We start from the raw sequence: 23713 nt of genomic DNA on the forward strand, positions 1-23713 counted from the left end.
AATGTTGTACACACATTAAAGGCGGGACATCTTTGCGTGGGGAGGATTGTATTCGTAATAACTTGTAATCCCCAAGGATGTGCAGTTTTAGGGTTGCAATGCTATCGTGACAACAGACTGTTTATGTACAATACACAGGTCGTCATTATACAGTACGTCACTAAATAATGTAAGTATGTTTGTGCGAGATCGTGCGTATTTGTTTGTTTTCCGCACAGAACCAATACGCGGTAAATGTGAAATACCACATTCAGTATTCCCAACCTAACACACATAACAATTTCCCTCTTCTTACCGCTTAAGCGCGACATTCATTTTACTGCTTTAGGCTTTTAACATATTATTTTTAGAGACGTTTAACATAGTAATAATTATAAATTGGAAACTTACCACTGCAATTTCACCTAAATTGCACTGTTAATTATTGTTTTTAAATATTTGCAAAAATTAAGTAAAGTCTACTACTCCACGAAACTTATTGCATTCCTGATACAAGTAACATTAAGGAAGCCGTGAAAAAATCAACAAGATTCCAGATGCCGATGTTATTACTGCAATATGTTATATAAATAATATTGTTAAAATATTAAAATGAAAAATAAATCATTACATAACCTTACCGTTTGTTTTAAGGTCGCATTTATAGACTGGGGGCAAAAAAAAAGACAGATATATCACGGCCTGCTGGAATATAGTAAACACAGAAAACATTTTCTAGGAACAATGTTGAAGATAGATATATTTGTTTTACAAAGTTGCCGTCATTGAACAGAAACCAAGATGGAGATTTCATTGCAACGAATTAGAAATTTCTCTCTCAGATATGTAATAAACGATCTTCGCACAAAATAATGTACGATACACGAGCGGTATGTTTGTTTTCATGCTCTAGGAAATTAAAAAAGCTCAACTACGTTTCGCTTTTTCAATCTTTTCCTCTAACATGAAAACTTCAACATACCGCTCTTGTAACGCATAGTACCTACTATTATGTAACATATGTCTTAAATATTTTTATTAGTTATTTTACGACGCTTTATCAATTATTATGCTCATCAAGTATCTGAATGTAATGCGAAATGAGTCCAGGGTCAAGCGCCGAAAGAGTTACCAGGCATTTGCTCTTGATAGGTTGGGGGAAAATCCCGGAAAAAACCTCAAGCAGGTAACTTGCCGCAACCGGGATTTGAACTCGCTCGTTTCACGGTCGGACAGGATAATCGTTACTCCACAACGGTGGCTATATGCTCTAATACTTCTGTAACAAGAAATCTACGTTATTTAATACTTGCTGTACAAATAAAGGTCGGTTGGAAGACCCACGTGAAACACCGATATTAATGTTGAAAATATTCAAAAATGGAATACACTGGAAGCAAGTATTTTTCAATTTATTTTTATTTTGTAGTCGATTATTATCATGATTATACAGGGTGAACCATAAATAATATCATTAATTTCAGGGGGTTAATCTTTGAGATATTTCAAACAAAAAAGTTTAATACAATTTTGCTTTTTTTTTCTTCCTTTTCACGGCGTGTTTTGGAAAGCCATTTATTTAATTCCCAATATGCTCAGTCAATTAAGAGAGCAGAGTATTATGATAATAAATGATTGAAAGAATTTCAGTTTTGTCCTTCAAATGTGCAGAAATTTGATCTGAACAAATTTAAAATTTAAAATTCTTACTTACTTACTTACTTACTTACGTACTGGCTTTTAAGGAACCCGGAGGTTCATTGCCGCCCTCAGATAAGCCCGCCATTGGTCCCTATCCTGAGCAAGATTAATCCAGTCTCTACCATCATATCCCACCTCCCTCAAATACATTTTAATATTATCTTCCCATCTACGTCTCGGCATCCCGAAAGGTCTCTTTTCTTTCCTCCCAACTAACACTCTATATGCATTTCTGGATTCGCCCATACGTGCTACATGCCCTGCCCATCTGAAACGTCTGGATTTAATGTTCCTAATTATGTCAGGTGAAGAATACAATGCGTGCAGTTCTGCGTTGTGTAACTTTCTCCATTCTCCTGTAACTTCATCCCTCTTAGCCCCAAATATTTTCCTAAGCACCTTATTCCCAAACACCCTTAACCTATGTTCCTCTCTCAGAGTGAGAGTCCAAGTTTCACAACCATACAGAACAACCGGTAATATAACTGTTTTATAAATTCTAACTTTCAGATTTTTTGACAGCAGACTGGATGATAAAAGCTTCTCAACCGAATAATAACAGGCATTTAAATTTCTACAGAACGAAAAGTTACGCTGTGAAATGTTTGATATAAAACAACTTTTATCTCGGAAAGGAATAAAAAAAACGAGGAAATTGCATTAAACGTTTTTGTTCCAAATATCTCAAAGAATAACCCGCTGAAATTAATGGCATTATTTTGGTTCACCCTGTATATAATAAAACTTAAATCAATATTAGGCCTATTTTACAATTGAAATGTATTCATATCTGCTATTAAAATCCAAAGCAGGAATATTATGAAAAAGCGATTCCTAAATTCTGAAACGAGAATACATTGCGATCCTCTAAAACAGACCACCCTGGGGCTAGCGTCCCTTACCCGCGGAGAACGCAGTGCACTATGGTGCAGTCGTAGCTGCTACCGGGTATGCTCTCCACCTCTTCCTGCTGCACGACGGGGCACACGGAACGGCTCCGCTTACCCTTTACCCATTTCGACCACTGCTCTAAAAAGTAGATTTGAAGTTTATAGCGGAAATGCGAGCTTATACCATTTCTGACAGCAATAAATTGATTCCGGGTACTCCATAAACCTCTGTGTTTGTATACAGCGATACTACCGACATATTGGACGGATTTTGTTCATATTCAGCAACTATAGTTGCGACGCTGTTACTTCCGGCGGTAGTATCGTTCGCCATTTTTGTTCTTTCGTTGTCGAGCTAACATATGAGGAATCTATTTGCTTCACCGTTAAACATTATCATGTCGTAGCTCCTATGATAATAAATCAAACGCACTTTAATTCAGCAAATAATTGAGCGGCAAATAACGTCCTCGTGTGCCTTCTGCGAACGGCAACGAAAGAGCCAAAATGGCGGGCGATTATATTAAGTATTTATCGAGACTTAGGAAATGAATAACGTCTTCCTCAGCGAATCACAAGACGCACACGCTTAAATGTAGCCGATCTGCAACGTGATTGGCTGCCGGAAATTAGAGCGACGGGACTATACAAGTCAATTTATCAGGCGATGATGTGTGTCAACTGAAATAAAGCGTGCTGAAAAAATGAATAGCCTTTATTTGAGTAAAATTCCTGCCAGTTTTAAAAGCAGGTTTTCGTAAATAGAAATGCCTATAATTTCGTCAAACATTTAAGCTGTTCGTGATTGTTATTGTGAGCATGGTGGCGATTGTAAGGATGTTTGGGATTTGAAATAAAAGTTTGATATTTCTTTTCATTTCTGTCTTCATACTCCCCGCATTTAAATTCAACAAGGCGGAGCCTTCTCGTTAACTACTTCATAATCGCTTCCTCATTCCAGGAGGCCTAGTCTGCAGACAACAATGCAATTGATAGTCCAAACGATCCACACGTCAATATGACGACAATGAGTTGTTTGAAATTGTAATGAATAATAACATGTCATTACAGAGAATTGGATTAATTTCGAAATTAATACCACAGTTAAGAACTTCAGAATTAGACTGTGTTAAATTAACTATATCTCGAATTTGTTAATCACCCCATTTGTGTATGAATATTTTTTTATTAAATTAGAACCATTAAGGTTAATGTTTCGTTAAGCTTTTACATGTTAAAAAAAGTTTCATGTGAATCTTTTCCAAGTCCATCTGATATCGAAATCTCATATTTATATCAACTGGTTTATCACGGCCCCCTTGTATAAATCATTGAAATAAAGAAGCATCAAAATATTCATTAACTAGCCGTACCCGTGCGCTCCGCTGCACCCGTTAGAAATAAATATAAAGTAATTACATAATTAAAATAGGACGTTTGATCCAGGGAACATTCGTGTTTGATAGAAGGATAAATCGTTTAATATGTTACTTAATTTAAATTGTATTAAAACAATTAAAATGCGATCATTTTGTCCAGAGACACTCATTTGGTGCAATGACAATTCCTTTAACATGTTTCTTAATTGTTATTACATGCAACCATAGTTTAATGAAGATTGACATCATTTAGATTTAATGTGTATACTTTATATTACTTGCTATATGTTTCCATTGAATTATGGTAATAACTTAATTGTAACCATCTTTTTTTACGTCTTCAGTAAATGGCGCTTGGCCCACTATGGTTCTGAACCCTTCAAATAACTCAAATAGTGATACAGCATATATAGTGATATGTAATTATATTTCTTTCTTTCGAAAATGTAAGAATTCACGATCTCTTATGTACCATTGCCATGGAATGAATAAATGTGTTTTTTCTTCCTACTCAAAAATTTTATATTTTGCACATGGGAATTACTGCAGGAACAACAACGCTACAATCTGAGGCGGCGTTGAAAACGTATTTTATTGCTATTTTAAAAGCCTATCAGACCTACCAAATTTTGCATAGAATGAAACTTATCGGAAATCATTTTTAAAGAAACTTTTGTTATGTATCATTTTTCACAAAATAAAATAATAGTAAGCGAGATATTTCGATTTAATTCAGGCCCCCTTAAATGAAGTATTTTGAATGCGATATAGCCTAAAATCTAAATTACAACGAACTTAACTTATATTTTAATTTTCATCGAAATCCGTTCAGCCATTATCGCGTGAAAAGATAACAAACAGACGACAGACATACAAACAAAAATTTCAAAAAAGCGATTTTCGGTCTCAGGATGAATAATTATACATGTTAACACCAATTATTTTTGGAAAAGGGAAAATTACCAGAAAATTTTCGGCTATATATTTATATTATATTATATTATATTATATATTACATAAAAATTGCGTTGATAACGGATGTACTCCGATAAGAAAGTTTTTAATTTGTTGTGGGGGCTCTTGAATCTCAGAAGCAACAACATTTACAACAGCGCAACATAATCTGCTTGGCTCATTACCCAATTTTTTTTTTGCATTGCATTTATTGCATATATAGTCTATTTTATGTATTTTAACACGATTCAATTGAACATAGTTAAAATTTGAATTATAAAATAATGGATTGCTAAGCTAACGTACTATTACTGCATACTAAATCAATACACTCTCGTTGTTCATTAATTCTCTGAGATTAAAATGAGTGTGTACATAAATATTATTTTAAGAAATACAGAAAACGAATGTACAAAAAAGCCTATCAAATTTTCTGTGCATAGGAATAGTTTAATTGCTTTCGATTGTTGCTGTCCAAGGCCCCTTTTTCGATTGTTGTTGCCCAAGGCCCCTTATAGACGAAGTCATTTGTTATTTCATTGCACCGTCTTAGATGGCGTTATTCTAATTTTAAAACTCATTTACCTCATTAAATATCAGTCCTATCAAAATTTAGTAAAGAATAAAACTTATCGGAAATTATTTTTAAAGGAACTGTTGTTATGTAACATGTTTCACGAAAATCAATAATAAGCGAGATATTTCGATTTATTTAATTCAAGCCCCCTTATAACCCCCCTTTTAAATAAAGTATTTTGAATGCCATATAGCCTAAAATCTAAGTTAGAGCGAACTTAATTTATATTCCAGTTTTCATATAAATCGGTTCAGCCATTATCGCGTGAAAAGGTAACAAACATACAGACAGACATACAAACAAAAATGTCAAAAATGCGATTTTCGATTTCAGGGTGGTTAATTATGTATGTTAGGACCAATTATTTTTGGAAAATCGAAAATTACCAGAAAAATTTCGGCTACAGATTTATTATTAGAGTCCACACCTGTGGAGTAATGGTGAGCGCGTCTGCTCGCGAAACCAGGTGGCCCGGGTTCGAATCCCGGTCGGGGCAAGTTACCTGGTTGAGGTTTTTTCCGGGGTTTTCCCTCAACCCAATATGAGCAAATGCTGGGTAACTTTCGGTGCTGGACCCCGGACTCATTTCACCGGCATTATCACCTTCATTTCATTCAGACGCTAAATAACCTAGATGTTGATACAGCGTCGTAAAATAACCCAATAAAAAAAATATTATTAGTATAGATTAATTAATTAATTAATTAATTTATTTATTCATTTACTTATTTATTTATTTATTTGCTTACTTATTTATTTGTTTATTTATTTATTTGTTTATTTATTTACTTATTTATTTGTTTGTTAATTTATTTATTTACTTATTTATTTGTTTATTTGTTCGTTTGTTTATTCATTTATTTACTTATTTATTTATTTATTTACTTATTTATTTCTTTGTTTATTTATTTATTTGGTTATTTATTTATTTGTTTATTTATTTATTTATTCATTTAATTATTTATTTAATTGTTTACTTATTTATTTGTTTATTTATTTATTTGTTTATTTATTTACTTATTTATTTATTCATTTATTTATTTACTTACTTAATTATTTGTTTGTTTATTTATTTATTTACTTATTTATTTATTTATTCATTTATTAATTTATTTACCTAATTATTTGTTTGTTTATTTATTTATTTACTTATTTATTTATTTGTTTATTTATTTACTTACTAGCCGTACCCGTGCGCTCCGCTGCACCCGTTAGAAATAAATATAAAGTAATTACATAATTAAAATAGAACGTTTGATCCAGGGCACATTCGTGTTTGATAGAAGGATAAATCGTTTAATATGTTACTTAATTTAAATTGTATTTAAATAATTAAAATGCGATCATTTTGGTCCACAGACACTCATTTGGTGCAATGACAATTCCTTTAACATGTTTCTTAATTGTTATTACACGCAACCATAGTTTAATGAACATTGACATCATTTAGATTTAATGTGTATATTTTATTTTACTTGTTATAGGTTTCCATTGAATTATGGTAATAACTTAATTTTAACCCTTGTTTTCTACGTATTCAGTAAATGGCGCTTGGCCCACTATGGTTCTGAACCCTTCAAATAACTTAAATAGTGATACAGCATATATAGTGATATGTAATTATATTTCTTTCTTTCGAAAATGTAGGAATTCACGATCTCCTCTGTACCATTGCCATGGAATGAATAAATGTGTTTTTTCTTCCTACTCAAAAATTTTATATTTTGCATATAGGAGTTACTGCAGGAACAACAACGCTACAATCTGAGGCGGCGGTGAAAATATATTGTATTGTTATTTTAAAAGTCTTGTATGTCCTTAAATATCAGTCCTATCAAAATTCTGCATAGAATAAAACTTATCGGAAATCATTTTTAAAGAAAGTTTTGTTATGTAACATGTTTCATGAAAATCAATAATAAGGGAGATATTTCGATTTATTTAATTCAAGCCCACTTATAACCCCCTTTTTAAATAAAATATTGTGAATGCCATATAGCCTAAAATCTAAGTTACAACGAACTTAATTTATATTTCAATTTTAATCGAAATCCGTTCGGCCATTATCGCGTGAAAAGGTAACAAACATACAGACAGACATACAAACAAAAATGTCAAAAATGCGATTTTCGGTTTCAGGGTGGTTAATTATATATGTTAGGACCAGTTATTTTTGGAAAATCGAAAATTACCAGAAAAATTTCGGCTACAGATTTATTATTAGTGTAGATTGCGGGTGGCATAACGGAACCCTCATAGGGGCAGTGTTGTGACTTTTGTTACAATTTTTCACAAGTGATATATGTAGAAAAACTTTGCACGATAGATAATGATAACTGAAGGAAATAAACTCACTTATACAGCTTGGTTACCTGTATGTTTTCCCAGGTATATTTTAAAATATATTCCACTGCTGTATATACTTCTTCTTAGGAATCATAGAAAATCGACAGTCGCCATTATGATGCTGTTTTCTCGTATCAGAAATCTTTTGGAACCAATTTTTGGTAAATAAACTTGGCGATTGCCTCGAACGCAGACACAACGGGAGTTGCTGAAGTATTGGCAGAGAGCGTCAAAAACAGGAGCGGGCGAGAAATAAATTATTGGAAACGGAGGGGGGAGAATGTAACCAGATTGAAGAACATCGGCAAACGTAATCAGACAGACAGAAAAAGGAACACGTAGTAAACAGAAACAAAACACTGGAGCCACCAGAAACAAAAGACGATAAAAGTTGTTTTCACGTGCAATGTATTGCTCTTAACCAGATTTTATTGGCTGATTATATCATTTTAGTCCATCGGCAGACAATTAGAATACGATCATCACAACTTTGTTACAAATAGTTTCTTACATTAAATTTTCCCTTTTAAAACTTTTCATTTTATTGGAAATTAAAATTTACAGTAAAACTAATTAATAAATAGGAAATTAATTTTTTTCCTTTGTATTTTGTCGTCACCGAGTTTGACCACCTGACCCGAGATCCGTAGTGAAGCAATGACAGAATTTAAAATGTTTACTATAACAACCACAGCCGAATGCTAATGTTAGGCCGTGAATAAATGTAACTTACACCCAATGACATCACCTTCCGTCGCTACTGGCATGAAGACGCCGAAAGTGAGTATAAAAGTAACCGTGTCGTGCGGTCTCTCTCAGTGATATCTCCGCATCGATAGCAGCTGCAGACATGTGTGGCCACTACTTTGATTTGTAATCGTGAGTTCTGCAATATTAAAGTGATAATAGACAAGTACGATACACTTTGAGTGAACCATAGTGAACAATTTGTTGTGAGCTGGACTAATTCCGGAATGAGAAAACATATCGCATGTCCTACATTAATTACTTCTCTTACCACAGACCCATACTGTCCATTAGTAAACCGAAACAAAAGTAAAAACATTCATACAACACACTGTAGTTCCATTCCCAAAATTGCTTAAAGTATTCTATGTGTATCCCTCATATAGCGCAGATTTTGTATTCCTGGTGTTGTGGAAGAGAAGGCCTGATGGCCTTAACTACACCAGAATAAATAAATAAATAAGTAAATAAATAAATAAATACATACATAGGTAGGTAGATAGATAGATAGATAGATAGATAGATAGATAGATAGATAGATAGATAGATAGATAGATAGATAGATAGATAGATAGATAGATAGATAGATAGATAGATAGATAGATAGATAGATAGATAGATAGATAGATAGATAGATAGATAGATAGATAGATAGATAGATAGATAGATAGATAGATAGATAGATAGATAGATAGATAGATAGATAGATAGATAGATAGACAGACAGACAGACAGACAGACAGACAGACAGATAGATAGATAGATAGATAGATAGATAGATAGATAGATAGATAGATAGATAGATAGATAGATCATATAGCGCAGATTTTGTATTCCTGGTGTTGTGGAAGAGAAGGCCTGATGGCCTTAACTACATCAGAATAAATAAATAAATAAACAAACACACAAACAAATAAATAAATACATAAATAGGCCTAAATAATTTTTTTTGTATAGCTTTATTAACAATGATCCCAATAATATATGCTTACGAAGAAATATGTGATTTATTAAAATGCCTGCCTTTGTGGTATTTGAGTGGTCTTCCTTTTTAAATTATTTGAAATGATATATAAATTCGCAATAATGTCTACGGAATGTTGACTTACGCAGTGTTCATGAAAAATCGCTATCTGTAAGAAAAGTAATATACAGAGTGAGAGAAAATTGTGGAACAAGCTTGTAACTTTTTATTTCTAATTTTATGAAGAAACTAATGTATTTATTCAAAAGTTGTAGGGTATCGAAGAGGGAATATTTTGAACATGTTTTCAAATACTATGCTTTTCATTTATAAGGAGTGCGCCAAGGAGTCCGTTTTTTAAAAATGGCACCATGTATTTATTTCTCCATTTTTGGATTATTCAGGTCTCAGTACGCACAAAATCATATTTTTTGCCATTTATAAAGTATTTTTAACTGTCTCTTTTGATTAACAATTTTAACATTATTTTAATTTATAATTTAAAGACGTCACATTGTAGGATCTGCACCATTGAAATTTAACTGCAATAGTAATGCAATACGTGGAATTTAAAGCAAGAAAACTCATTAAAACCAAAATTAGCATTGTGTTGTGTCATATGTTGATTTCAGTTTACAAAAGGTTCTCAAAATGGCCCACATTTACTACCAAACAAGGCATAAATCTGTCTTTGAAATTGTTTAATGTTTAACTATTGTTATCCAATTGTTTTTATTAGCTTTATTCACTTGTTTCTATTAGCTTTTGTCTGCAATTGTTTAATCCAAAGCCTCCTCAAACTGATGTACGGAAGCATTAAAATTTCTCTTTTTTCAGTATACATCAAAACAGGTAATTTTTACAAAATATTTTGTAAATAGCAAAACAAAGTATGATTTTGTACGTACTGAGACCTGAAGACTCCAAAAATGGAAAAATAAGTACATATTGCCATTAAAAAAAACAGGCTCCTTGGCACAATCTTTATAAATGAAAAGTATAGTAGGCCTACTTGAAAACATGTTCAAAATATTCCTTCTTCGATACCCTACAACTTTTGTATAAATAGTTTCTTCAAAAATTAGAAATAAGAAAGTTACAAGCATTGGTCCATACTTTGTACACACCCTGTAGATGTATTTACCCGGTATCCATATTTGGCCTATTGGAAGTATAAACGTAATATAGAAATCATAATTCCATTGCCGAAAATACTAAATTTTAAGTATAAAAAAGTGTAAATATCTTAGATTTAGCATGTTTAGTGTATGTATTAACGAACCAACACACAGCTGGTCAGAATATCAACAAATCCGTATAAACGAAAAAAATGAATTTTCATCATTATACGAAAAAAGTTCAGAATTGTTCAGTCCACAACGGAAATTGTTCATAACACGTTACTATAAACCTGGGACTTATGCCCGTAGCTTTTTTTTCAGATCTCGGATACAGTGTGATCTGGTTTGAAACATCCTTTTTTGAGGTAATCCCACAGAAAAAAACAGCAGTTGTAAGGTCTGGGGATTGAACTGGCCACTTGTTATCTCCAAACCGAGAAATTAAGAATAACTCTCTCATTTTCATCTTGAAAAAAGTATGAACCAATGATGTCTCTGTCAGGAACAGCACACCATGTGGTCAGATTTCCAGTGACATTTAAAAAAAATAATAAAATACCAATAAATTTCATTGTTTAAGGAATATTCTGTGTTATTATAATATTTCTAAACCTTATAGTCACTTAAAACTGTAGCTATGCTGAAATTCGCCTGCTCCAACTGCCACACTCTGTACATAGTTTTAAGCATATCACTTCAGAGTGTTTACTTGCAGTGCACTGCTGTCCTTCATCGCTTTCAAGTCTGAACTGAATGAATTCACAAAAATCACAATAAAAAAACGCGATATGGTAAATTTCTGCAGCATTTTGCATTTTTAGCGCTAATAAACACCTTCATTTGTCTATCGCGATTGACGAAGCCGCCACTACGCGGCAGGCGCATCGCCGCTGGCTACCATTACGGAACACGCGCTCCCAATTGTGTAGGCACCCTTGGCGATTTTGTTTAAATCGAAGCTTGTTTAGAACCGCTGCTTCACGACTGAGTAGGCACCTGCCGAAACTGAAATAATTCGCGGTTAGTTCCGGGTCCTGGAAATCAGCTCATTTCCGGGTTGTGGGCTTCATTCGATGTCCTATTGCAGGATGTATCGAGGATTTTGCCTTATGCCTGCATTTGTTTCCTGTAGCTGCTCTTTAAAACGTAGTTGTTTCCATGGTTACGGATGTAGTTCTCAAGAGTGTAGTCTTTTTTTTCTCTCTCTTGGGCTGTATCTGCTTATTAGTTTCTTAGAGAAGAATAAATTGACACAAAATCGAGTGCTAATGCATTTGATTTGGGCCATTGATGACATTTTATCGGTCGGTTGGCTTTCAGATACTTGTCAGGTTTACTAAAGACGGTTTGTGGCAATTTAGACTGTACTAGAAGAGGGTAAGACAATTAACTAGGAGAGGAAAAATAAGTAAGCTAGAATTTGGAACTGGAGAACAGTTGAAAATAAAACAAAATCACAAGACAAACAGATAAATTAAGAAATACGGAAATGATTCAAGAGAACAGAAATACGAATATAAAATTAGAAAGATGATACAAAGGATAATAAAAAATAATAGAAATAATCGATATTTAAAGGACGAAAAAAATGCTACTAAGTACAGAAGACATGAAAGAAGATAAGAGAAAGGGATGAGAAGGTACTGTGAAGCAAATTTTAAAACAACAATAGATAAACGAGAGAAGACAAAGTATCTAACAAGGGACATGTACGACAGACAAAACTTCAATTTTAAAACAAAGGAAAGATATAAACTGAGATATTATTATTATTATTATTATTATTATTATTATTATTATTATTATTATTAAATTTGGAATCACAATAGCTCCGTGATAGACTAACGGACTGTGTGCCGAAAGATCCCTGGTTCATTTTTCTCGTCACCGCAATTTCCTGGACATTGAGCTTTGTGTTTTTATTAGGACTGGCGGATTCCCAACTACTTTGTTTTAAAGGTATAATAATTTCAGTCCTCCAAGGCCTATTGTTTTTAATGACGTCACTGTATTAGTATACGTGTGACCAGATTTCCAGAATGTCATGCGCATAAATATTCCAAGTGAAAAAATCACTTAATATGCTGTTACAATCAAGGACAAGAAAAGAGATAGACACCGCATATAGATATAATGTACAAAGAAACACGTGTGTACAAAACAAAAGCGATTTTCCGTTTGTTTATCCACGTCTGGATAGTCAATGCTTCACTCGCGTCTGTCACCATGGATTTCACGGCCCGCTAGCGCTGCGTAATCTGGGGGAGGCCATGACTGCAACGTGGGTATAAATCGTTTGTGATTAGGAAGCTCGTAATCAATGTATTATACTTAGTGTGTGCAGAGAAAAAATATATGGAAATAAATAAATGATAATTGCTACAATAAAGTGAAGAAAATATGCGAAAAGAATAAAGTAAATACATAATTAAAGTAATACAGAAAATAATAAATAGATTGATAAATAAATTAGAACAGAATAAAATAAGATACGAAACAAACAAATGAACTAAGAAATTAAACAATGGATGTCGTAAGAGAAACATTATTTAAGAAAAGAATTTACTGTATGTTGACACAAACAAATAAAATGTCCGAATTGAACAAATGAATAAATAAATGTGATGAAATACAAGAAAGCAAATAATTTCTTCCCTACGTCCTCGCTGAGCGTGACACCCACCAAGGCATGATCAGCGTCCCTCTGTGAAATTCAACTTAATTGGAAACCTGGCGATACTACGTCATCCCCGTCTGTGAGAGATCAGGGCTGCCAAAGGAGGAATAATAATAATAATAATAATAATAATAATAATAATAATCCTCTGATTGAGGTTCTGGCTGATATGTACATCTATTATCAGGCAGTACATCTCACTTGACGATATGTGTCAGAGGAAGAACAATTGTTTGTATACATCTGAAGTCTGACCAGTGTAAAATGTAGCTAGTCGGCGATGTATGCAATGGAGGGGGAAAGAAACTGAACACCCTACCGCATCATCTCCTGGCTTAGTTGCCTTATTGCTGTCACTTAGGAGGTTCAGATCTGTCTTAGGACAGTCGATTAAAGAACAAACAACCTTTCCATTTTTCTTTCATATTTTTTACACTTTATTCTTTAGTAACTTTTCCATTTTTGTTTCTTAATTTCTTTTACACATTTTTCTTTAGTTAACCTCTTACTTTTTTCAATTTTATTCTTTCGTTCTTACACTTTTTATAAACTCTTTTCTTTTCTTCATTCAACTTTTTTTACACTTTTTTCTTTACTGAAGTAACTTTTTCCATTTTTTCATCTCTTTTACATATTTTTCTTTAGTTATTTTTTTAATTTGTTTTACAAATTTTTCTTTGCTAATTTTTCAGTTTTCTTCTTTCGTTTCTTATACTTTCTAGTAGGCTAACTTTTTTTCTTTCAACTTTTTTTATATTTTTTTCTTTATTTAAGTAACTTTTTCATTTTTATTTTTTTCATCGCTTTTACACATTCTTTTTCATTTTCCTTCTTTAATCCTTATTAAGAACAAAAGGAACTGGCCACCCTACCCCATTATCTCCTGACCTAGTTGCCTTATAAGTGACGCCTTGTTAGTATCACTTGTGAGTGACATTCAAACCTGTTTTGGAACAGCAACATCCTTTTTAAATTTTTTCTTCAGTTAAGTACCCTTTTCATTTTTCTTACTTTATCTGTCACGCTTTTTCTTTAGTTATTCTTTAATTTCTTTCACTTTCTTCTTTAGTTACTATTTCATTTTTTCATCATTTTATAGTTTTCCTTCACCTACTTCTCCTTTCTTCCTTCTTTCGTTATTTATTCTTTTCGCCTTTCTCTTATCCTTTTTACTGTCATTTGTCTATCTTTCCTCGTTCGTCATTAGCTATGTAATTGTGTTAGCATGTATGGCACACCCGTTATAATTTCTGTGTAGATCGTACAGTTACCGATCTTCGTCTGTTACTCTGTTCCGTTATCGAACCCAGGCGTAGCTGGTGAATTCTTAATCGCCATCATCTCCTGTTATTACCTGGAGATGCTCCGTGGCTTTGATCCAGACCTTTAACCGATCACAAGTCCGTGTTTGATTCTCGGAAGAGATCGTTTACCTCCATCCCAGGGGACGTTCAGCAATATGAAGGAGAAAACAACAGAAAGACGGCAAAATTGTCTGAAAAAACAGGAAGTCTGAGACACTTACGAAGGATTTTAGATTCTAACCATGAGACAAGAACTTTAAAGTTAAATCTTCTCTATAGTATATGAAAAATAATAATAAAAAAAAACTAAAATCAGTTCGCTATAGATATGGTCCTAATGACTGTAGCTTTTTAAAATGTTTATAAAGGAACTTTTGGCTGTTGAATTAATCTATAGAGCATTCCACGTTAAGAAACAGGATTAGTTTTATGGGCCTTGCCTAGTACAATGTAGATGCTATGTGGTAGGTACGCGTTTCTATGGCAACTGGTCATTTGAGTGGATAGCCCCATATGCGCAATGCTTTTTCTTAACGTGGAATTCTCTTTCTTTTCTACTGCAGTTAAGAAGGAAAGGAGGTTTATTTTAGAAATTATTTGGGTTATCTGTACTATTTAAACATTACTGTACATGGACATACTTATTCAATTCTTTTAGTTCTGGCAGCAATGAAATTTCTACCACTCATTGTCAGAGGACACCAAAATAAAAAAGCAGAATATCTTTTGTTCTTGCAGCACTTCTGAAATGAATATTCGTCTTTCAAATAATTACTTTTCCTATCTAAAAAAATGAATAGAAAGCGAAATTTTTAAAGATATTTTGAAATAACTATGCCACGAAAAATTTCATAATATATTTATTAAAATTTTCTGAAGATTTCATAAACTAAGTAACAAAAAATTGTACCAGTCCCAAAGGTAGATCTTTCACTGCAAACCCAGCATTCCCCTATCTTTCCTATTTTCTGCCTTCCTCTTTGTCTCCTCATATGATCCATATATCTTAATGTCGTCTATCATCTGATATCTTCTTCTGCCCCGAACTCTTCTCCCGTTCACCATTCCTTCCAGTGCATCCTTCAGTAGGCAGTTTCTTCTCAGCCAGTGACCCAGCCAATTCCTTTTTCTCTTCCTGATCAGTTTCAGCATCATTCTTTCTTCACCCACTCTTTCCAACACAGCTTCATTTCTTATTCTGTCTGTCCATTTCACACGCTCCATTCTTCTCCATATCCACATTTCAAATGCTTCTAGTCGCTTCTCTTCACTTCGTCGTAATGTCCATGTTTCTGCCCCATACAATGCCACACTCCACACAAAGCACTTCACTAGTCTCTTCCTTAGTTCTTTCTCCAGAGGTCCGCAGAAGTTGCTCCTTTTTCTATTAAAAGCTTCCTTGGCCATTGCTATCCTCCTTTTGACTTCCTGGCAGCAGCTCATGTTACTGCTTATAGTACACCCCAAGTATTTGAAGCTGTCCACTTGCTCTACTGCCTCATTTAGTATTCGCACGTTTACCTTCTTTATTTTTCTTCCTATAACCATGGTCTTCGTCTTGTTTGCATTTATCTTCATCCCATACTGCTCACAGCTGTCATTTAGCTCCAGTAGCATATCCCTTAGTATCGTCTCCTCTTCTGCTGACAACGCCATATCATCAGCAAATCTTACGCACTTTGTTCTTCTTCCTCCTACTATCACCCCTACCATGTTCTGAAAACAGTTCAACAGTTTTAATCGTCGCGAACCACAGTTTGCACGTTATAAGAGCTAACTCAGATCCGTCACACTGTGCACTCTCTGATGCTTTGGAAGGTTCGGGATTCGATCCCGAGTGATGATAGGATTTTGTCGTTTGAGTACCGGATCTTTCTCGAGGTGCCTACCACAACACCTCATTCTAGTGTCTAGGTCAAAGAAGTATGAAGCCCTACCTCCATGCCCCCCAACCGTCTTTATGGCGTATATAGGGTATATCATTCTGTAATAGTTTATTATTTTTTTTAGCAAATGTTTATTTTACTTGTTGAGATTTCATCCATTTATCTATATTTTAGTATTCTTTTTATTGTTGGTACTCATGAATTTATTCTTTTTTAACCATTGCTTCTTTTATCTATTCAGGATTTTATGTAACACTCGATTTGCAGTATAAGCGATCCACTCTTTTCGGGCAGGCCTTACAGCAAGGCGGAAAATATGAATTTTCTTTCTTACCGAGAAACGAACTCGGGTCCTCTGTATTTGTAATCGAGCGAGAATTTGATGAAAATTTCTAACCTGAACAAGATCATGTGTGTGGAAGTGAAGAAGTTGATTAAAATAAATAATTCGCATTGAAGACGGGAAGTTTTGATTAAAGGTAGGGATATTTTAAGCGACCTTGAAGTAAATTATATTGTTACCGTGTGGTGAGAATGATTTCAGCGTTTGACCGAGCGAGGGAAATGGAGGGGGAGGTCGTATGAAGGTCATTGGGCTGCGTTATTGCTTTAAATCACTTCCGTGTGCGTGAAAATGGCCAAGTTTTCATATTTTCCTGGTGTAGGCTATAAACAGCACAGAAGTATGTGGTGCGTGGGAAGCAAAGAAAAGGGACACTTCAGATGACGTGCAGGTACGTCCTTCATATCTCCGTTCTGAACATTTCTGTCCACAGATAGTGAATTTTGTGATAAGAGCTCTGGAATGTTCTATGTCCTGGTAAAGCAGCAAAATGGCCAGCATTGGGGTTAATGCTAGTGTAATGGGGCCTGCCCCTAAAACAGCTGTTTTCGACGGAAATGCACCCCATTGTTACTGGAGTTATCTGCCCAGATTTGCGTCTCAGCCAACGCTGAAGTTACCAAATTAGGATCTGGGCACGCTTGTTGCGATGTCCCTACAGATGATAATGGCAATAGCGGTTTGCAACGTGTGGGTCGAGATCCGCATTGCCACTCACAATTATTCCAGACTGACTTTCATCTGTTTTCATTACTTTTCGTTAAGTTGAATGTGGTAGGGTTTATGTCATATTGCATTATGTCACTTTAGATTTTTTCAGGTCAGGTTAGGTTAGGTGTGAGTGTACGTTGGCTTAATAGCGTGTGTAAGTTAGGTTAGGTTTGTTTACATTGTCGTAGAACAGTCATGTCAATTGATGCCCACAGGAGCAAGCGCGCGCTTTAGAGACAGGAAAGGAAAGAGACAGACGAAAGAGGTGGTACATGCCGCTTGGTCGAGCTATATTCAGGGATGGCCAGCACTGATTCAATAGATAAAGGGAAGAGAACTTATTAAAACTGTATCCATGTTACTTTTTAGATTTGCCTGAGAAGTATAAGTGCATTATAAGAATGTAAGTTTTAATTTTAATGCTCATTTTTCACAAGTTTGATTTTTTTATTCAAATTTTCAGGTATAGGCCTATTTATTTAGTAGCCTTACAGAATGTTTTCGTAAATCTAATATACCGTATATACGTATTACTGAAGATAGTGTATTGAACATTTTGAAAATATTCGCATGGAAATTGTTTGTAAGGAAATGAATTAACAAAGCAACTACTGTTACGTCATAAGCAAAAGATACGTGCCCATGTGTTGTAAAAATGTCAGCTCTATAGCTTCAGCAGATTTCGAGAAAATAATTTAATATTCTGATGATAGGAAGTCGCTCACAAATATCACCTTAAAAGCATAATGCGATAAGAGTTTTTTTATGTAATATTAGTTACACTTAAAACAGATACAGCACCTAGGTAACTTTGCTTTGTACTGTAATATTGTTTTGATTAGTTTATTGATTACTTCTGTAAGGCTAAAGATACCATCAATATAAATTCCAACTTATCATGTCACACTCAATCTCTTTCTTTGGAATATCACTTTCTTTATGAATGATGTGTTTCATCCACTTAATACAGTATAATATTATACTACTATGGAATTTAAGTGAATATTCCTTCTTAACTCTCTATTATGTTATTAAGATTTAAAACACAAGTGCAATATTAAGAAATCAGTGTTAGTACTTTTGTTTTACAGACAATATAGATAATATCAAACAGAAAGAAGCCATATCAAAATAACGACATAAAATTTCACGTTCCGTTTGAAGTTTGTGCACCACTGTTTTCTTAATCCAACAGGTTGCTTATTATATACACAACCCTTCCTCTTTCTATACTTAGCGCTTGCTGCCCGCGCACGACGTCAAGGTCAGAAAAATGCGCTTGCTTTGACATCATTGTCGTAGAATGAAGTACTTAACTAAAACATAATTCATTACAATCCAAAAAGTGAGATATTTAAGTAAACTGCAAGGTTGGAGTAGATATCTGCTATATTTAATATTATAGTAGCTTATAAAATGGCTGAATTGGATCAAGGGAAATCAACATTATTCTTTTTCTTTCTTTCTTTCTTTCTTTCTTTCTTTCTTTCTTTCTTTCATTAAATCTCTCTCTTTATTTTTCTCTTTCTCTCTCTCTTATTCTCTTTATTTCTCTCTTTTCCCTCTCCCTTTCTTACTCTCTACCGTTCTCTCTCATTATTCGTTTCATATTTTATGAAACTTAGCAGTTAAAAATTATACAGTCTACATAGTAGCCTATCAAAAGCTATTAGAGGTTTGTATTAGATTTCTAACAAAATTCTTCCCTTTCAAATTAATAATCACATAAGATTTGCTGATGATATGGCGTTGTTAGCAGAAGAGGAGACGATACTAAGGGATATGCTACTGGAGCTAAATGACAGCTGTGAGCAGTATGGGATGAAGATAAATGCAAACAAGACGAAGACCATGGTCATAGGAGGAAAAATAAAGAAGGTAAACGTGCGAATACTAAATGAGACAGTAGAGCAAGTGGACAGCTTCAAATACTTGGGGTGTACTATAAGCAGTAACATGAGCTGCTGCCAGGAAGTCAAAAGGAGGATAGCAATGGCCAAGGAAGCTTTTAATAGAAAAAGGAGCATCTTCTGCGGACCTCTGGGGAAAGAGCTAAGGAAGAGACCAGTGAAGTGCTTTGTGTGGAGTGTGACACTGTATAGCGGCAGAAACATGGACATTACGACGAAGTGAAGAGAAGCGACTAGAAGCATTTGAAATGTGGATATGGAGAAGAATGGAGCGTGTGAAATGGACAGACAGAATAAGAAATGAAGCTGTGTTGGAAAGAGTGGGTGAAGAAAGAATGATGCTGAAACTGATCAGGAAGAGGAAAAGGAATTGGCTGGGTCACTGGCTGAGAAGAAACTGCCTACTGAAGGATGCACTGGAAGGAATGGTGAACGGGAGAAGAGTTCGGGGCAGAAGAAGATGTCAGATGATAGACGACATTAAGATATATGGATCATATGAGGAGACTAAAAGAAAGAGCAGAAAATAGGCAAGATTGAAGGATGCTGGGTTTGCAGTGAAAGACCTGACTTTGGGCAGATCACTAAGAATGAATGAAATGTAACAATAATAATAATAATAATAATAATAATAATAATAATAATAATAATAATAATAATAATAGTAGCACGTATGGGTGAATCCAGAAATGCATATAGAGTGTTAGTTGGAAGACCTGAGGGAAAAAGATCTTTGTGGAGGCCGAGACGTAGGTGGGAGGATAATATTAAAATGTATTTGAGGGAGGTGGGATATGATGTTAGGGACTGGATTAATCTTGCTCAGGATAGAGACCAATGGCGGGCTTATGTGAGGTACTGTTCAGAGAAAATACTAGTCTTTTCCAAAAATGACACACTAGTCATCATCATCATCATCACCATCATCATCATCGTTACCATCATCATTATCATCACCATCATCATCGTTACCATCACCATCATCATCACCATCATCATTATCATCACCATCATCATCGTTACCATCACCATCATCATTATCATCACCATTACCATCACCATCATCATCATTATCATCACCATCATCATCGTTACCATCACCATCATCATCATCATTATCATCACCATCATCATCGTTACCATCATTATCAATTCAGCTGCATTGACTCACCACACATAAGTTCTCATAATACGATTTCCTAATTACACCCACATCCTGTACATTCTTGCACCTTCCCTTTATTGGACACCCATTTTGAACTGTTTTATTTAAGTTACTTTCACTCACAGCTTCATTTTTTCGTAGCGCTTTGTTTAAGTACAAAACATCAAGTGAGAGATATTATTTATATCAGTACAAGAGAGAACTGGTGATTTATAATAAGACATTTAAATGCAGGTTGTTCCTGGAAGGACCCCTTTTGAAGCTGTGGAATTTGTTGTTATTTACAAAAAGCAATTTCAGCTGTAGCAACTCGAATGTAGCAAAACATTTAGTTAATGGAATGAATTGTGAAGCAACACTGCTTTAATTTCCTAATGGTCCTCATAAGGGCCGGTGACTTTTCATATAGATAGACCTGCGTTTGTGAACATCACTGAGTGCCATTTTTAATTACTTGGAACGAAACCAACATTTTATAGGCTATGTACATTTCTTGTTGCAAATCAGAACTTTTATAATATTTTTAATCTACAGTACACCCTTGTGTTTATCATACGTAACGATTTAACGTACGAGTAGAAATCTATTTGTAAAATATATTATCTTCCCTGCATGTTTGCCAGAAAAATGTTAAAGGCTCAAAATACATCGAAATACAAAGACAAGTAATATGTTATATTATATTATAGCTTAAGAAATTATGAACTTCTAAAATGTAACTTCATTTGTTTCTTGGTTTTGCCTTCAGTATAGTGTTATTTCTGTCACGGCCCCATGAAACTTTGTGTTAAATATAACAGAAAAAAGAAACAATTGACTGCAGAAGAAACAAAATATGTAAAATGTTAAATAAAACAAATGGAACTGTGTTTTAGAATTTTACACAATTAATTCCTCTGTACCTATTAACACAATAAAATCGTTATTGCTGTATTTTCATGTATTTTGAGTGCTTTAAAATTTTTCCTTGCACCATTTTCGTGTCAAATGTAGTCTACAGGGAAGGTAATATTTACAAATTGAAGAGTCCACTGCAAGAATGATGGATGTCATTTGGAATACATTTTGCAGGAGAAGCAATTGAAAGTTTGAAATGCTTAGCGCTCAAAGCTTAACTGTGATTTTCCTATCATTACTGGACAATGACTATCAGTGTTAATGCCAAATAACTCTGTATGCACATTCTATATGTCTCAAGCTATGCATTGACAGTCTTGGTTCATTTTCGACAAGAAAGTGACATCCATCATTCTTTCTATATAATATTTCCTATAATAATAATCCGTGGCGCTACAGCCCATGAAGGGCCTAGACCGACCAGCCGGCTGCTGGCCTCACGCCCACATGCCGAAGCAGAGGTGGACGATCATCCAAACGAATGGAGGTATCGTGTGGTTAGCATGATGATCCCCCAGCCGTTATAGCTGGTATTCGCAACCGGATTTCGCTACCTATCGTAGCTCCCCAAGTGCATCACGATGCTGGGTGGGCACCGGTCCCATACACTGGCCGAAAATATTTCCTATACATATAGGCTAATATAAGTGTGGGACACACACACTATATATAGGGTGAATCATAACTAATGTCATTCATTTCAGATTGCTATTTTTTGAGACATTAAAAAAATATATAGGCCTAGGCTATAATGAAAAGTTGCTCAGGTTTGTTTTCTTTTCGAAATTTTTTTTTTTATGAAACATTTCGTAGCGTGTTTTGGGAAAGCCATTGATTCAATTCCCAATACGCTCAGTCAATTTAAGAGAGGAGTGTATTATGATAATACATTATTGAAAGAATTTTAGTTTTGTCCTTTAAATGTGCAGAAATTTGATCTGAACAAATGTAGGCAAGTTTGTAAAATTCGTTTGCAGAACTAAAACGTATCTAATTATCTAATCAACGTATGAACCAAAACTTTCGGGTTGGAGCATGCGCATTCTTTGACTTATAAAAAACTGGAGTCGCTCAACTAAGTTATAACGTCCCTCAATGTACCTGTTACGTCATAGTGTGTCCTATATTAATTTTTTTAATTTTGTTAACTGCCTCCCCTTGGAGGTAGCCCAGAAGGACTCAGTATATTCTTCTACATGAATTTTACAATATTAATAATAATAAATTATTTATTTAATCTGGCAGAGCTAAGGCTAGTAGGCCTTCTCTTCCGCCTAGCCAGACTCTAATTCTAATTGAATGCAATTGCTTACATAGTTATTACATTAATATCTAGACCATAAAACAACATGAAAGTAAATAATGAAAGTTGGATAAGTAATGTTAGTGTGACAACTGGTAAGAAATAGTGATAATAATAATAATAATAATAATAATAATAATAATAATAATAATAATAATAATAATAAATCTGTAGCCGAAATTTTTCTGGTAATTTTCGATTTTCCAAAAATAATTGGTCCTAACATATATAATTAACCACCCTGAAACCGAAAATCGCTTTTTTTTTACATTTTTGTCTGTCTGTCTGTCCCTCTGTATGTTTGTTACCTTTTCACGCGATAATGGCTGAACGGATTTCGATGAAAATTGGAATATAAATTAAGTTCTTTGTAACTTAGATTTTAGGCTATATGGCATTCAAAATACATTATTTAAAAGGGGGGTTATAAGGGGGCCCGAATTAAATAAATCGAAATATCTCGCTTATTATTGATTTTTGTGAAAAATGTTACGTACCGTAACAAACGTTTCTTTAAAAATAATTTGCGATAAGTTTTATTCCTTCAAAAACTTTTGATAGAACTGATATTTAATGAGATAAATGAGTTTTAAAATTAAAATAACTGCCATCTAAGGCCGTGTAATGAATTAAAAAACAAATGACTTCGTCTATAAGGGGCCTTGGACAACAACAATCGAAAGCTATGAAAGATAGCCTACAGAGAATGTTTCTGCGTTTCTATGAAGTAATATCGGAAGCTAAATTAACCGATTTGTATAATTAATTATTAATTCATCATTGGAAAGTGTAGTTTCTCTAGATGGACATAATGCTATAATGTTATTACAGTAACTTCGGAGTGAATTGAGGACAGGTA

General features: G+C 34.1%; 1 protein-coding gene across 1 annotated transcript in view; it reads left to right on the plus strand.

Annotated features, from left to right (window-relative positions):
* The first annotated feature begins 17240 nt into the window (after positions 1-17240).
* Positions 17241-23713, plus strand: part of Tk (Tachykinin) — a 471986-nt gene continuing 465513 nt past the window's right edge. Inside the window, exon 1 of the mRNA XM_069843181.1 lies at positions 17241-17259. The gene's annotated coding sequence lies outside the window, so the exon portion shown is untranslated. The remainder of the gene's footprint in view (positions 17260-23713) is intronic.

This window comes from Periplaneta americana, chromosome 2, assembly GCF_040183065.1.
Source record: "Periplaneta americana isolate PAMFEO1 chromosome 2, P.americana_PAMFEO1_priV1, whole genome shotgun sequence".
In the NCBI taxonomy this organism is placed as follows: Eukaryota; Metazoa; Arthropoda; class Insecta; order Blattodea; family Blattidae; genus Periplaneta; species Periplaneta americana.